This window comes from Hippocampus guttulatus, chromosome 7, assembly GCF_054856545.1.
Source record: "Hippocampus guttulatus isolate MCC_2025c chromosome 7, RoL_Hgut_1.0, whole genome shotgun sequence".
NCBI lineage: Eukaryota > Metazoa > Chordata > Actinopteri > Syngnathiformes > Syngnathidae > Hippocampus > Hippocampus guttulatus.
This window is the reverse complement of record NC_141267.1, coordinates 17829821-17844627: the sequence shown is the minus strand read 5'-3', so window position 1 is coordinate 17844627 and position 14807 is coordinate 17829821. Positions and strand designations below refer to the sequence as shown.

Sequence of the window (14807 nt, the reverse complement as noted above, 5' to 3'; positions counted from 1 at the left end):
TGCATAAGTGTGAGTGTGAGTTTATAAGCGTGTGTGTGCTGTGTGTGTGAATGTGTGTGTGTGTATGGCACATCTGCTTCGCATTGCATGCGGGATCAGTCGGGATTCTGCTATAGCCTAAGTGGGTGCGATGGGTGAAGACGGAGAAGCTGGAGGTAGCAAGAGGGGTCCAATAAATGGGGTCCACCTGGGCTCCATGAATGGACTTTGATATAAAAATAAAATTAGAAAAAAATTGTTATAGACCTATAAAAGTTCACCAGAGCGTCGACACCCCTCTCTTTATCCCCCTGAAGACGCACAACGGGGCAAGGCAAGTTTATGTTGACTGTAATGAGGCGTGTTGAGGATGGAGAAGGAGGGAGATGGTTAAAGCGAAACAAGATGGAGGGTCACCGGGTTTGTTTGGCAATGACCCTCCATCACCTCCTCATCTCTTTTTTTATTATTATTTTTTTTAAATATAGCTTCATTCTCGCCCGTGGCTGTTCCCGTCATTTCGCGGGCGCTCTCACGCCGGTGCCAGCTAATTATTAGCCTTCACCGCAGGATAATTTATCACAGGTTGACTGACAAGTGGAGGAGAGGTGAGAGACGCGTTCACTTCCTCATCGGAGTGAAACATTTGGCATGGGCCGCATGTGTGCGTGTGCGTGTGTACGTGCACATGCGTGTGTAATGAAAAGCTGTTCGCACACCGGCTTCACAGTGCAGAGGTGCAGGTCCTGTCCCACTTCTCCATTGTCTCTCTCCCTCTCCTCCTGATTGACTGTCTGACTGACTGGTGAGAGAAATGACATACCCCCAAAACTGGTCGCCAGCCAATCTTAGGGGCCTACAGAGAAACAAACATTCATTCACCTTCACATCTGCGGACCATTTAGAGTCTTCAGTTCTTACCAGAAGCCTTCCTGTGTGGAGTTTGCATGTTCTCCCCGTGCCTGCGTGGGTTTTCTCCGGGTACTACGGCTTCCTCCTACATTCCAAAAACATGCATGGCATATTAATGGAACACTCTAAATTGTCCCTCGGTGTGAGTGTGAGTGCGAATGATTGTTTGTTTATGTCTGCCCTGCGATTGGCTGGCAACCGGTTCAGGGTGTCCCCCGCCGATAGCCCGAAGACACCTGGGATAGGCTCCAGCACACCCGCGCCCCCTTGTGAGGAAAGGCGGATTGGAAACGGACCGGTTTGCAGCACATTCGTGAAATCTCATTTTCACTGATCGTCTTCTTACATCATTGTTTGCAATTCTTCAATGAATTGGTTTTGGACGATTTTAACTACTTCATGCCGTCATATGGCCCAGGAGGTAGGGGTTACCCATTCCTGCTCATAGGGATTACACTATTGCTTTTCTAATGTCAGCGCAGGAGCCTCATTTATTTTTAATGCTGCCTGACACCAGACAGTGTCCAACGAGAACATGTTACTTTTTTTTGTAACGTTCCATTTTCCACAGACACACACTCACACATACGGACTGGCGCGTGCACAAAGGTCTACATTGTTTGCCATATTTGCAACCACACAGCAAATCAACGCGCCATCTGTGTCGAAGCCGCAAACCAGCTAATAATATGCTAGCGCACCCTTGAGAAAACAAAAACTTTGCACAGACAGCAAGTACATGGAAGCCAGTGAGGAGAACTCGTGAGGAACATCGGGAAGAATTTACTGTCCCACTTCTCCATTGTCTCTCTCCCTCTCCTCCTGATTGACTGTCTGACTGACTGGTGAGAGAAATGACATACACCCAAAACTGGTCGCCAGCCAATCATAGGGACATACAGAGAAACAAATATTCATTCACGTTCACATCTACGGACAATTGAGAGTCTTCAGTTAACCTAACTAGCCTTCTGGCGAGAGAAGTGCACCGGAAGTATACCTCAGGGCTCAATCCTTGGCCCCCTTCTGTTCAGCTTGTATATGTTACCCTTGGGTCAAATTCTTCAGAACACCAATCATGTCCATGAAGATAATACGCAGCTACAGTATGTCCCCCAGCGACAACAGTTCAATTAATGTGTTGTGTCACTGATTAAAACAAATTAATAACAGCATGAACCAACATTTTTTTTTCAAGTGAACCAAAACAAAACTGAGGTAATTACATTCGGCAATGGCCGATGCTGTTGCCCATATTTGGCAGAATAAAATTGTGGTACCGATTAATCATCCGATTGATTAGAAGAATACACATTGAACTAAATCATGTCCATTTTGGTCCATTAACAGTTAAAACAATACAAATATGAATTGCAGATATAGGGAAAACATTTGACGGTTTTATATTATGTTGTCCTTTAGTATTGGAGTGAACAGCTGCAAAAATCGGCCGATTTTTTTTTCCAATTTTTGGGGGTGGGAATGTTTTAATCTTTATTCTAATTTTATACAGTATTGTAATGTGTTAATGTTTAAAATCACAATGAAATCTGAAAAATTGACAGATTTTTGGCCAGTTTTTTAGAATATCAAATTTAAGCCGATTATCAATTGAGCCATTGTAAAAACTCATCAAAGCGGTGTGAGCGGTGAAGTGAGTTAAAACTGTACATTTATATGTGTGACTTTGAGTACGGCCTCCCTCTCTCTCTCTCTCTCTCTCTCACACACACACACACACACACACATGGATGTGGTTAATATCCAGGTGGAGCGCGTGTTCCAAAGTTCTAGTTCAAGACAAAAATCTGCTCCTTGTCCTTTTTTGACCTGACACGTATGAACACAAATACACACATACACACACACACACGCGCGCGCACGCGAACACACACGCTGGCGCACACAGACTGACACACTTTAGCCCTGTAGGCAGTGATATGAGAGCCAGTTGGTGTTTTTGCAGCACTTAGCAAGCCCGTATTCCCTTACCACAACAACATCCAATCACCTGCCAGCTCCTGACCTCTGAACCCTGTCACACAGTCAAAAAGGGGAGTTGGAGGTCTTTGAGGGGGACTGTCGGGGATGGTGGGGAGGATATGTTGCATACCAGTGTGTGGGGTGGGAGCGTGGCCCAATGACGCGGGATCCATGAAAGGGAAGGCGGGAAGGCATCGGCGCACAACATTTCGTAGCATCTTTTCATCACATTTGCAGAAACGTGAACCTCCCCCAGGGTCTTGTTTACCCTCCTCTTTGTCATCATCTTCATCCTCTTGTTTTTCTGCCGCCATCTCTTTACCTCCACCAAGCACAAAAGAGTCACAGGGGGTGTTTTAATTTGTTAGTTTGCGAGTCAGTTACGCAAAAAAACCCCACGATAATGCCTTTTTTTCACGTAGCATTCTGCCTTAATACTTATAAAATTGAAAATGAATTCCCATAATAGTGCAGCGTTATACAGTACAAAAATGCAACTAGAGTAGTATTCGAATGTTATTTTTAAAAAATGACTCATCTTGTGTCTTACCATATTCTTGTAAATGTACACTTTTTTTGTATCAAAAAATTTTAACCTGATCATTTTAACAATTAAAATCAAAACCGGTTAAGTCAAGTCAAGTCAACAGTATTTATAGAGCACTTTCAAACAGCCATCGCTGCATACAAAGTGCTGTACATGGAGCAATTTAACATGCACAATAAACAGTAAGACAAATCGGTAATAAAACAATTTTAAAAAATTCTCCTAATATTTAGACCTTATTGCAAAATTTATTTTATAATTCCTTTTTGTGATATTAGAACATTGTTTTTGTGAAATAATTTTTTTATTCTAAAATTGTGATTTTCATCAGTACCCAATTGCTCCTAATTTTAATGTAAGACAAGATGACTCGTTTCTCTTTTTTTTTCCATTATTTTGATCTTCTTTGCCAATGGAAGATGGGCTTTGGTCCTCGCTGTCCTCACTTTGTCCTTAATTTCTTTTCCTTGTCCTTATTTTCTAAAGAATTAAATTAAGGAATCGGGACGATGCTTGTCTATCGATGTCAATTACAGAAATTATATTCTATTATAGAAATTGGCCACTTTCTTTTATTAGCCTAGCACATGAAATGAAATAAATACTATCATAAATAATAAATAAATACACCCCCGTACACAAACACACTGAAATGCACTCACTTGGCCTGTTTTATGTGGCTGGTAAAGGATTATTACATTCGTCAGTGAGCACATTAAACAGCATCAGATAATCATGATTCAGCACTTTGTGTGACACTTGTGTACGTGCGCACGCGTATGTGTCCTCTCTGTTGGCTGCCATGTCTCCAGTGTAACTATTGCGTGTCAGCGGGCTACATAAGCTGCTAAGACCTGAAGGCTTAAACTCCGGTCCTCGAGCTCCAACACACCTGATCCAAAATGATCAGGAGCATTGTCAGGCTCCTGTAGAGCTTGCCAATATCATCAGTGAGGGGTTCTGTCACCTTGGCCATCCCGCTGACAAAATTTCTGTCTCCGCCCCCCCGCTTGACCGCCAGCAGCTGTCGTCGTGCCGAGGCCTCACTCACTCAGGGTCCAGAGTGTCACACCGCTTAACGGGGACTCGACACAAGTCAGCGGAAGGATTAAGGACGCGGACATCACACGAATGGGCCAGTCGGCCTCACGTGTCATCACCTGGATAAGCATTGACAGGCAAGGCAGAGTATTTTAAGTCAGGATGATGGACAGGGCGAGTGGGGCATATTCTGAAGTATATTGTGAGGATAATTTACAGGAACATTAGGTACACCTTGACGAATTGGTGTGTTCAAATGACATTACCACAACAGACTTTGTTTATTTTCTTGATAGCTTACGAGATTTTTCTCATTAAAAACAAACAAAAATAAACATTTTGCAAAAATGACCTCAAATTGTATTTAAAATGCCATTTTGTACACAATTTGTAATTTAATACAAATGTATATGTCTACATTAAAAATAATGTAATAATTAAATAATGTAATACTGGTAATTATTTAACAAAAAATATCGAGTACAATGCTTGTGCGAATAATTATACTCGCCAAATGCTAGTAATTCCCCCCCCCACACACATTGATATTTTATTCTTTTAAACTGTATCTCATGAGAGTATGAATTAATAAAAAGTAGGCTAAAACTTAATTCTGTTTTTAAAATCCATCTTTATTCTTGTACTATTACAACTTATTCTCATATTCTTACAAACTTTGGTGAAAAAAATTATACTTGTCTTGGTATTATGATTCTTATCATTTTTATAATATTGCAACAGTTTTCCTCCTCCCAAAATATACATATGTACAGTATTCTTACAATTTTTGTTCTCATATAAACAAACTTTATATTGCAGCATGAAAACAAAAATCTTGAAAAAAATGCACAATTATTCTTGTAAAATGACTTTGAAAACATAAAAATGTACTATAAATGTATTTTGGTAATTAATACATTTAGATTAGATTTAGATTAATACATAATTAGATTCTTCTTGTGACATAACTACTTTTAAAAAACACTTTACTCACGTATCGCGACTTTTCATTAGCTTTTTTATTATTGTAGGATGGGATTTTTCTCGTGCTATTTCTTTTTTTCTTGAAAAAAATTCCAACTTTATTGACCAACTTTCCAAACACAACAAAAACATCTCTTGGGAAATTCCACATTTTTCAAAGCAATTCGCCGAAATACTTTCTCACCAAAAGTATCATGCAAATGTAAATTCTTATAATAGTGTGACTTGCAACTTTTTTTTTCATAACTTCATCAGCACTTGTTTGTTCTAATCATCTGTAAGGTGGAGCCAGAGTTATTGACCCAAGCGTGCCAAACTGTCAAACACAATACAAAATGAGAACACTCAAGAAAACCAAATAGAAATCAACGTGTGTTTACTGTATATTACAAAATAAAAATACACTGGATTGATATGTAGCGTAGTGATGCATAAATTATGACGGAAGTGACGCAACAGCGCACAGTATGGCCCCTGCTTCCCGCCATAGCATCAGCCAGACTTACGAGGAAGTTGCATCGGTAAGTCACGTTTCGTTAATTAACAATTTTATAAGAATATTTCACTTTGTTTTTCTCTTCTCTCTCTACTGTGTGGTGTGCCCAAGTAGTTCCCTGGTTCGTTCCGAGCCGACATTGCTTTTTTGTGTTATTATCAAAGTTACTTTTTGTCGAATGAAAGTTTTTACTTGTTGAATTGATAGCAAGTGCTTGTCTGTTGCGCAGCAATGTCCTAGACCCAATGCGACTTCACCATTGCTCCCGCCATACTGTGTTGCAGGTAATGTTTGTTTCTTTTCAGTTTTGCTCTACATAGTTATTCGTGTTGTATTTCCTTTGGTCGACTGTGTTACTGGTATGAGCCCGCAGTTTGTCGCGGCAGCCCTTCTTGTTCGTACGTTGCGCAGCCGTTTCTGCTGCGTGTGATGTGTTTAAAGACATCTCGGAAATAACAGTGAATGTGGGGTTTTTTTTTACTGTATGTGACGATATGATCACACTCGTTGTATATATTGTTTTCCTTTGAACAATGTTTTGCTGGCAGAGCTACGAGGAAGTTGCATTGCAATGTACGAGACCCAATGCGACTTCACCATTGCTCCCGCCAGACTTTGTTGCAGTGTTGTATTTAAAGAACTGCCACAATCCACAGTGTCAGTGGTCTTGAGGGGACAGCAATGCGGAGCTATATATATATATATATATATATATATATGTATGTACTGTATATGTATATATATATATATATATATATAATATATATATGACTAAAAAATGGTCTTAAAATCAAGTCAGAACTTCTTCCTGCCAGCAGTTGGTTTTGCAAGTACGCAACACAGACACATGCGGGCAAAAGGCGAGCAGGTGTTGTTTACACGCCCGCTGGTATGCACGCTTGTCACTCCGCGTGTTCTTGTCACCGCGCCAAGCCAGAACAAGTCAGGTGAGCTGAACGGAGAATTTATGAACGAGGTGGTTGTTACTAGCGGCTCGCCACTGTCAGTATTACAGTAATTACCCGGAGGCCCGTGTGCTAAAATAGAAGTTCTGAGTGATGGAGGTGACTTTGGAAAACTAAGCAAGCAAGGCGCCAGGCCACGAACGGCTCGCATGTGAACACTACGGAGAAGTTGGGCCAAAACGAAGCCGACTCGCTTTGTTTTGGTTCCGGAGCTGAATGATGGCAGCTGGATTAGAGGCACTTTGGTAATGGCAAACTGGTTGAGAAGAGAAAACCAGTGCCCGATGTGCTCCATAGCAGACGGCATTGATTTCATTTCTTAATAGGATGCTCGAATCAAGATGCTCATCTCTGGGTTGAGGTGGCCGTGTGTGTGTGTGTGTGTGTGTATTTTTTTTCCCAAACAAGTCAATTTTAATGTCACCCACTGTATGTTAATCATAAAATATCAGAACAAATTTCAATTTTTCAATTCAATCAAATTCAAAACTCCATTAAAAAAACTAACGGGTGAAATAATAATAATAATAATAATAACAATAGGCCTATGTTGCGCAACATAACAAGATAGAGCCTTGGCCTGAACCCTGCGGAACTCCATAAGCTTTAGTCCATGGACCTCCCCCAGTGAGAAAACACAAAGTCTTGTTTTTAATTAAAACCCGAGGGAGGTTATTGCGTGACCCTGACGTCTGCTAGACTTGAAACAAACCAGAGAAGACAACATGTAATATCTCTCGACACGCTGTGGAGGAACAGCTGGAGAGGTTATACAGTGCACGGGGGAGCAGGAATTGATGGTCATTGAAGAAAGATGGCCACGGATTCAACTCTTCAAGAACACAAACCAACAGTGAGTGCACAGGCGGGTCCCCGCAACGTGAATGGACGGAGTGAGGCCGAGGGAGAAACAATGAAACGCCAACCGACCTACAATACATACATTTCACCGACCAACTGACAAGAGTCTTTACCCACTCCTCGCCGACCTCCCTACCCACCCAAAACAAGGCGGAATACTCTTCAATGTTCACGTCAGTGGCCCGATCTCAACCCAATAGAGTATGTTTGTCATTTTAAAGGCCAGAGCACAAGAGGTGCATTCGGCAGCACTGCATATATGTGAGCACCCAACCATCAGAGGAAACAGCTGCACGACGTCCGGGTGCGTCGGAAGAGGCGGAACGGGCAAGATAACCCAGGACCTCTCAGACAGGAAGCTTTGCGAGGAGCCTCAGGAAGCGGGGCTCGGGGCCTCGATGTGCAAAAACCTACGTGTAAAAATAAACAGCACTCAGGTGCACAAACACAATCACATTGCCGCCTTGCCTTTTTTTTTCTTTCTTTTTTTTTTTTTTTTATGAGCCAGTTGAGGTGTTTTGGCTGTAAGTCCGTGCAATACGTACAGGGCCCGACAGTTGCATTATAGCGTGTCGCGTTTTAATCTGGCATCCATCAATCAGTCAGCAACGGTTCTGGATTGCGCCCCAAAACTCGGGAGTGAATCTCTATAAAAACTCTAACCCGAGGCTGGAGGAGGAGAAACTGGCAGTGTGCCTCCTTTTAGCTACAGAAGAGGAAGCAGCCCGAGTGTTTTTATGGTTACTCCTTCCTGCAGGACTTGAATAAGAGTACATTCACACAACTAGTGGCAACGCACAGATGACAAAAGCTATTTAAAAAAAACAAAAAAAAAACAATGATTGTAATGTTCACCTACTAACCTAATAATAAAATGTATTATTATTATTATTATTAACCTATTCCCAACCTACCTACCTACAGTACCTACTGACAACTAACCTCGGACCTGCCTGCCTACTGTATCTACCCACAGTAACTACCTACTTTCCTACCTATCGACCTCCCGTACTTACCAACCAATTTACAACCAACCACCTATTATTTACTTACTGACTAATAATCTTCATACCTGCCGACTCACAACTTACCTACGTACCAACCTATGGACCATCTACCTAGTTCCCATCTACCCACCTACCTTCCTGCCTACTTATTACCTACTTACCAAACCACATAGTTACCTACTTGTTAACAACAAACATACTCTACCAACCATACATCCCATCCCAACCTACCTACATACCTAGATATCTACCAACAAAACAAAATCTACGTGTCACCTACCTATATGTTGACCTGCTTAGTATTCGCCTACCTACTGTCCCTACCTAAGTACCATCTGGCCACATAACCCAATCAGTCCATTTCCAGTGAAGTCAGTCCTCTAGAATCGGGCACACGTACAGCCCCAAAGGTCAACGTGCTGGCAAGAGCGTCTCCCAAACGCGGCACGCAGACGCCAAATGCCACTGCGACGGTCTATTGTCAAAACAGGTTGTCCTCCAGGGTAGCAACGCATTCCTGACACCGTTGCAACATCTTCATGTAGCCCTCTGCGTTAAGTCCATAAATTGAGATTTAGGGATGCGCGTCGCTCGGGCCTGTCGACGCCAGCAATTGTCGCCGCTACAAATCAACAGAAACAAGAAGCTAGCGCGCGCGCTCGAGAGAGCAAAACTAAGACTGCAAAACTACATGGCAACTAGCAAAAAAAAAAAAAGGAGAAATGGAAGATCAAAACAAAACAAAGGGAATTCCTTAAAAAAAAGTGAACAAAAAACGCTTTCCCCACCAAACAGAGAAACGACAAGGAGATGCAGCTAAAACAAACAAATGAAGGAAATGCCTGAGCAAAAACTACAGATATTAATATGATTTCAGTATTCACATACAGTACATTAATTTTGCAAGTGAATCCCTGCTTTGTATTCAATCCATAAATATTTATTGGTAAGAAAGATACTTTAACAAGATTTTGGCACCACAAACTTCCACAAAAATCAGATTTAAAAAAAAAACAATAAAAATGACTGTTAGTCTAACATACGTACATAAACGGTTCTATTCTGTTAATTGAGTGTAAAAAAGTAAAAAGATGCACCAAAAAACAGAAACAAATTACAACAGATGACTACAAAACTGTACAATAAAAGAAAAGCTCATTTACATTCATTTTGCAATTGAATCACTACTCTTTGTTCAACAACCTACGGAGCAAAGTCACGCAACTTTTCCACCGCCACTGCCCCAAATGCAAAATGGCCACAGGTACTACTAATAATAAATAAGCCGCCTTTCACATGCAATACAATCAAGGGCGAGGCGCGGGGGTGAACGAGGCCCAGCTGTGTTATCGTTGGTGTCCGAACGCTGGCCGTCAAAAGCGGGCAAAGTGACACGCGTATATGCACAATGGCTAATTACTGCCAGTTAGCCCGCTCATTTACGGCTATTACCACCAAAACGACTTCCTCCGCTGCCCGGTGGGATACACATCAAGCTGAAAATGCCCTTTTTTTTTTTTTCTTCCAAGTTTTTGAGCACAATTTAGCATTTCATGTCAACGTCCAAAATGGCTGGGCTTTATTGGCGACACCTGCGGCATTTGACAGTTGAGGTGTTTATTACCGACGGCGGGCGGCGACGCCCCATGTGTAAAATGTGCCATTTAAATACGATGAATAATTTAGAGCCCCGCGTTGTTTCAGCAGAACACCGAGGAGTTTATTATTTTTCCAACTTTTTTCATAACACGTGCTTAAATATGAGCACTTAAAATTCGAGTTATGGCTCGGCGATCTGGAGTTAAAATTAAGTTTTTGGCAAGGGGGGAGGGATTTCCAAGTACAGTGGATATAAAAAGTGTTCACACCTTAACCTCGAGAGTCTTTGGCAAGTATAAGGTAATTATCCAAAGTTCCAAGTTTTTATTATTTTTTTAATCATCAATATGTTCAATAGCACTGATAAATCACCATACTTTTTTTAAAAATCTCATTATTCTAGAACATAATATACTTTTCTTTATTCGTATCTTTATAATACTAGCTCTTTGGTCGATTTTTGCTCATTGTCTTTTTTTTTTTACTTATATACATATTATAACATGAGACAAAGAAAAAAATCAAATATTAAAGGACATAGTCTTGTGAAACAGTCACATTTACGTCTTGTAAATTCATTAATATCTTGTTTTAAATGTTAATGGATCCATAAAGAAGCTATTTTATTCATGATATATTTGTATTTATATTTTTATATATTTTTTAATCGGCTAATTAATCATTGTTTGGAATTGGCATTGTGCTAAAAAAGAAAGTCGGGCCCAATTTTATTCTGCTTTTCAAAATACAGTGCTATTTTCTTTCTGATTAAAAACAGATGACTAAATAATTTGTGTTTTATGGAGGGCTGGAACGGCTGAATGGCATTTCAATTTATTACACTGGGGAATGTTTTTTTGAATTGCAAGTAAATTAAGTTTATGAGGTTGGTCATGCAACAAATTGAAATCATAAGTCAAGGCACCACGGTATGTTTAAGGGTATGTTAAAGTTTTGTTTTATTCTGTTGGATTTTTTTTTTTTTTCCTTTGGGGTGCTTCAACCAAGCCTTTGTCGAGCTTGCTTGTGAGGTGAGGTGTCAAACCGCTGCTCAAGGACGCCCCGTAAATAGGCTACGGTCCGGATCTAATGTGATCTACGGGGGTGGGCCGCCTCATCACATTGTTTGGTCTCGGCCGAGGGTCCCGCTGGGAAGCGCACATCCACTCGGCACGCTTACGTACAAACATGTCTGGACCCTCCATGGCCAAACTGCCAAAACACACAGAGTCATCTCACGGGCTGCTCTGGGTTTTGTCAAATGCGCACGCTGGACACGCACACACACACACGCAGGTATATACACACAGGAGGTTATACAAATACACACAAATACTCGCAAAGCAGCTAATGTATATGTGCACTTAAGAGATTGTGATAAGAACTGGAGCCCTTCAATTTAACCAGTACAATCAATCATTTGCTTTGCGTGCGTGTGTGTGTGTATATATAACTACATATGTGTGTATGTGAATGTGTGTGTGTGCACGCACACACACGCGCGAGTTTCGACTGAGACTTTTTTTTCTTCTACCTCTCGGACAAACCAGTCCGACGGCACAAATATCTCCACAAGAAGAGAAGAGATTTGTGAAAATTGCCCCCAGCAAATACTGATTAATGATTGGTCCAGAGGCGGCCCGCTGGCCCAGTGGTTAGCGCGTCAACTTCACAGTGCAGAGGTACCCCGTGTGGTGTTTGCATGTTCTCCCCGGGCCTGCGTGGGTTTTCTCCAGGTACTCTGGTTTACTCCCACATTCTAAAAACATGCATGGCAGGCGGATTGAACACTCTAAAATTGTCCCGAGGTGTGAGTGTGAGCGCGGATGGTTGTTCGTCTGTGTGTGCCCTGCGATTGGCTGGCAACCGGTTCAAGGTGTCCCCCGCCTACTGCCCGAAGACGGCTGGGATGGGCTCCAGCAACCCCCGCGACCCCTGATCGGAAAATGAATGAATTGGTCCGGAGGGCCGAGGAAGCACAAGAAGCTAGCGAGACTCTGACCCTGACTGGCTACCCTACTTTGGGAACCCAAACCTGACTTGGAAACCCCGATCCTGACTTTAAAAAAAACAACAACAAAAAAACGCCAAACCAAGACTTAAAAACATCATTTGAAATACCGAGCCTGACTCGAAATCCCACTTTGGAATCTGAAACCTGATTGTCAACGACATTTGAAACCCTAACCCTGACTGGAAACATAACTTGAAATTCTAAGCCTGACATAAAACGCTCACTTGAAACCCTAATCCTGAAATGAAAACATCATTTGAAATGTTGACCCTGACATCAAACCCTACTTTGACAAACAAGACCTTACCTGGAAACCCTGCCTTTGAAATCCTAGTTTAACCCCTTCAGGGACAGCGGTTACTACATTGGACAGCTTATCAATTATTCAAAGTCTCATATTAAAATCATCATTAAACCTTAGCCTTACTCACAGCCCATAACCATGACTTAAAACAACCCCATGGATTTCTCTGCATTTGGTCGGAAATATGCCGGTAGAGTGTCGCGCTTTGAATCGCAACCGCCCTCTTTCGACTGTTGCTCAATGTATGGAGCAGGGCGTGGTCTGGACTTTGTGTGGATGCCGAGCAGAGATTGTTTGCGGAGATTTGACGGATTAAGGCAGCAAAGTGTCTGTGCTCACCGCTCGTGTTCAAATCCGTGCGTTATGTTCTTGACGGCTGCGCTACGGTAGCTTCATAGCGGAGCCGCATCAGTCGGTCCGCTGTGTCATCCCAGCAACGGGCCAGACATTTTTAGTAGCGCTACGAGCCAACTTAAAAGCTTAACGTTGACTCAAAACCCTGCTTTCAAAGCCTCACTTGAAACGTCATTCGAAGGACTAACCCTGACGACTGAAAATGACCAGACACCCTAACCCTGACACAAAACCCTACAAGGAAACCTGAACCATGGTTTTTTTAAACCCTACTTTGGAAACCCACACAATGAACTCTTCAAGGACTTCTAAGCCCTAATGTAAAAACCCTAACCCTAACTTCAAAGCTGACTTTAAAACTCTACCCAGTAACACTTACTTGAAACTTAAATCTGACCAGAAACCAACCATACTTTGGATTTGGAAAACCCTGTTTTGAAAAACCAAACCATGACTTAACAGCCAAATTTGAAACCACAAGCCCAACTGCTGACCCGAACTCCTACTTGAAACTTTAATTTGAAACAGAGCTTTCAAACCTTAACCCTGACTCAGAACCTTACTTACCACTTCATGGCACAAGCTGTGCAAAGAGGGTGTACGTATACCGTCAAGCTTATGATAGATACATGCACTTTTAAGCACAGATAAAAGCATATATTTAAAAAAAAAAATTGTCGCAGACACTTTAAGTTCCTCCACTAGCAGAGGACAAAGAGTGCATCTATCCCGAGGAGATGAGAGACGACGGTGAAGGGTGGAGGAGAGAGAGAGGGAAGGAGGGAGGCGTGGGTGAATGGCGGAGAAGAAGAAGGAGGAGGAGGGGGAGGACGGGACGAGCCAGAAAAAAAAAAAAAAAAAAGACTGCTAGTGGAACTTTTCCAAAATAGCAGATGCTGGAATGTTGGCGTAAGGTGCCACATGAGGCTGGGAAGTATTTGTTAGTGCGTTTCCAAGGCAACAGGACAATCCAAGCCTTTCTCGGGCCCGGCCAGAACAATAAGAGTGCGCGCGGCTTTGGGATATGATAGGAATGTGGACAATTAAAAAGGCCTGCGAGGAAAAACAAACAAACATGTGCCCACGTGCATATGCGCGCGCGCGCACACACACACACACACGTACACACACCGTCAGCGATCTTAGTTAGTTACTGAGTTAGTTTGAAAGAAATACCTCTTTGAAACCCTAACCCAGACTTGAAACCCAATTTTGAAAACATAACCTAAAACCCGAAATCTGACTTGAACCCCTACTTTGTACACCTAATTTCACCAAACCCGCATTTGAAACCCTGAAACTGGCTTGAATAGCTAATTTGAAACTGTGATCCTGGCTTGAAACCCGATTTCAAAATCCTTACCCTGACTTAGAAAATGACATTTAAAACGTATGCTGAAACCCTATTTGGAAACCCTAATACCAAAGGGAAACCCTAACCCTGACTCAAAACCCAACTTTACAATCCTAACTTGAAACCCTAACCCTGAATTAAGACCCCACTTTGAAAGCCAAACTTCAAACGTTCAACTTGGCTGAAAAGTAAAATTTCAAATCCTAACCATGACTTAAAACTACCTACCACCTACTTAAAACTAGAAACTCCGAACCCTACTAACACAAATTAATAGCTTCATATTAAATCCTAATCTCAAAACCTTACCTTGAAACCCCAAATTGATTTAGAACCCTAACATCCAACCGTAACCTTGACTTTAACCCCTACTTTGAAACCTCCACTCGAAGACGCCGCCTACTTTT

The 14807-nt window shown here is 41.9% G+C and overlaps 2 long non-coding RNA genes across 2 annotated transcripts; one reads left to right on the top strand and one right to left on the bottom strand.

Moving 5' to 3' along the window:
- Window positions 1–601: 601 nt before the first annotated feature.
- LOC147202730 (uncharacterized) lies at window positions 602–3299 on the bottom strand. Its single transcript, XR_015101426.1, has 4 exons — window positions 3005–3299; window positions 2884–2926; window positions 901–976; window positions 602–835 (listed from the first exon to the last, which is right to left on the bottom strand). It is a non-coding gene; the product is annotated as an uncharacterized LOC147202730 (long non-coding RNA).
- A 2434-nt stretch (window positions 3300–5733) lies between these two features.
- Window positions 5734–8261, top strand: LOC147202729 (uncharacterized). Its single transcript, XR_015101406.1, has 3 exons — window positions 5734–5967; window positions 6172–6226; window positions 7990–8261. It is a non-coding gene; the product is annotated as an uncharacterized LOC147202729 (long non-coding RNA).
- The last annotated feature ends 6546 nt before the right edge of the window (window positions 8262–14807 follow it).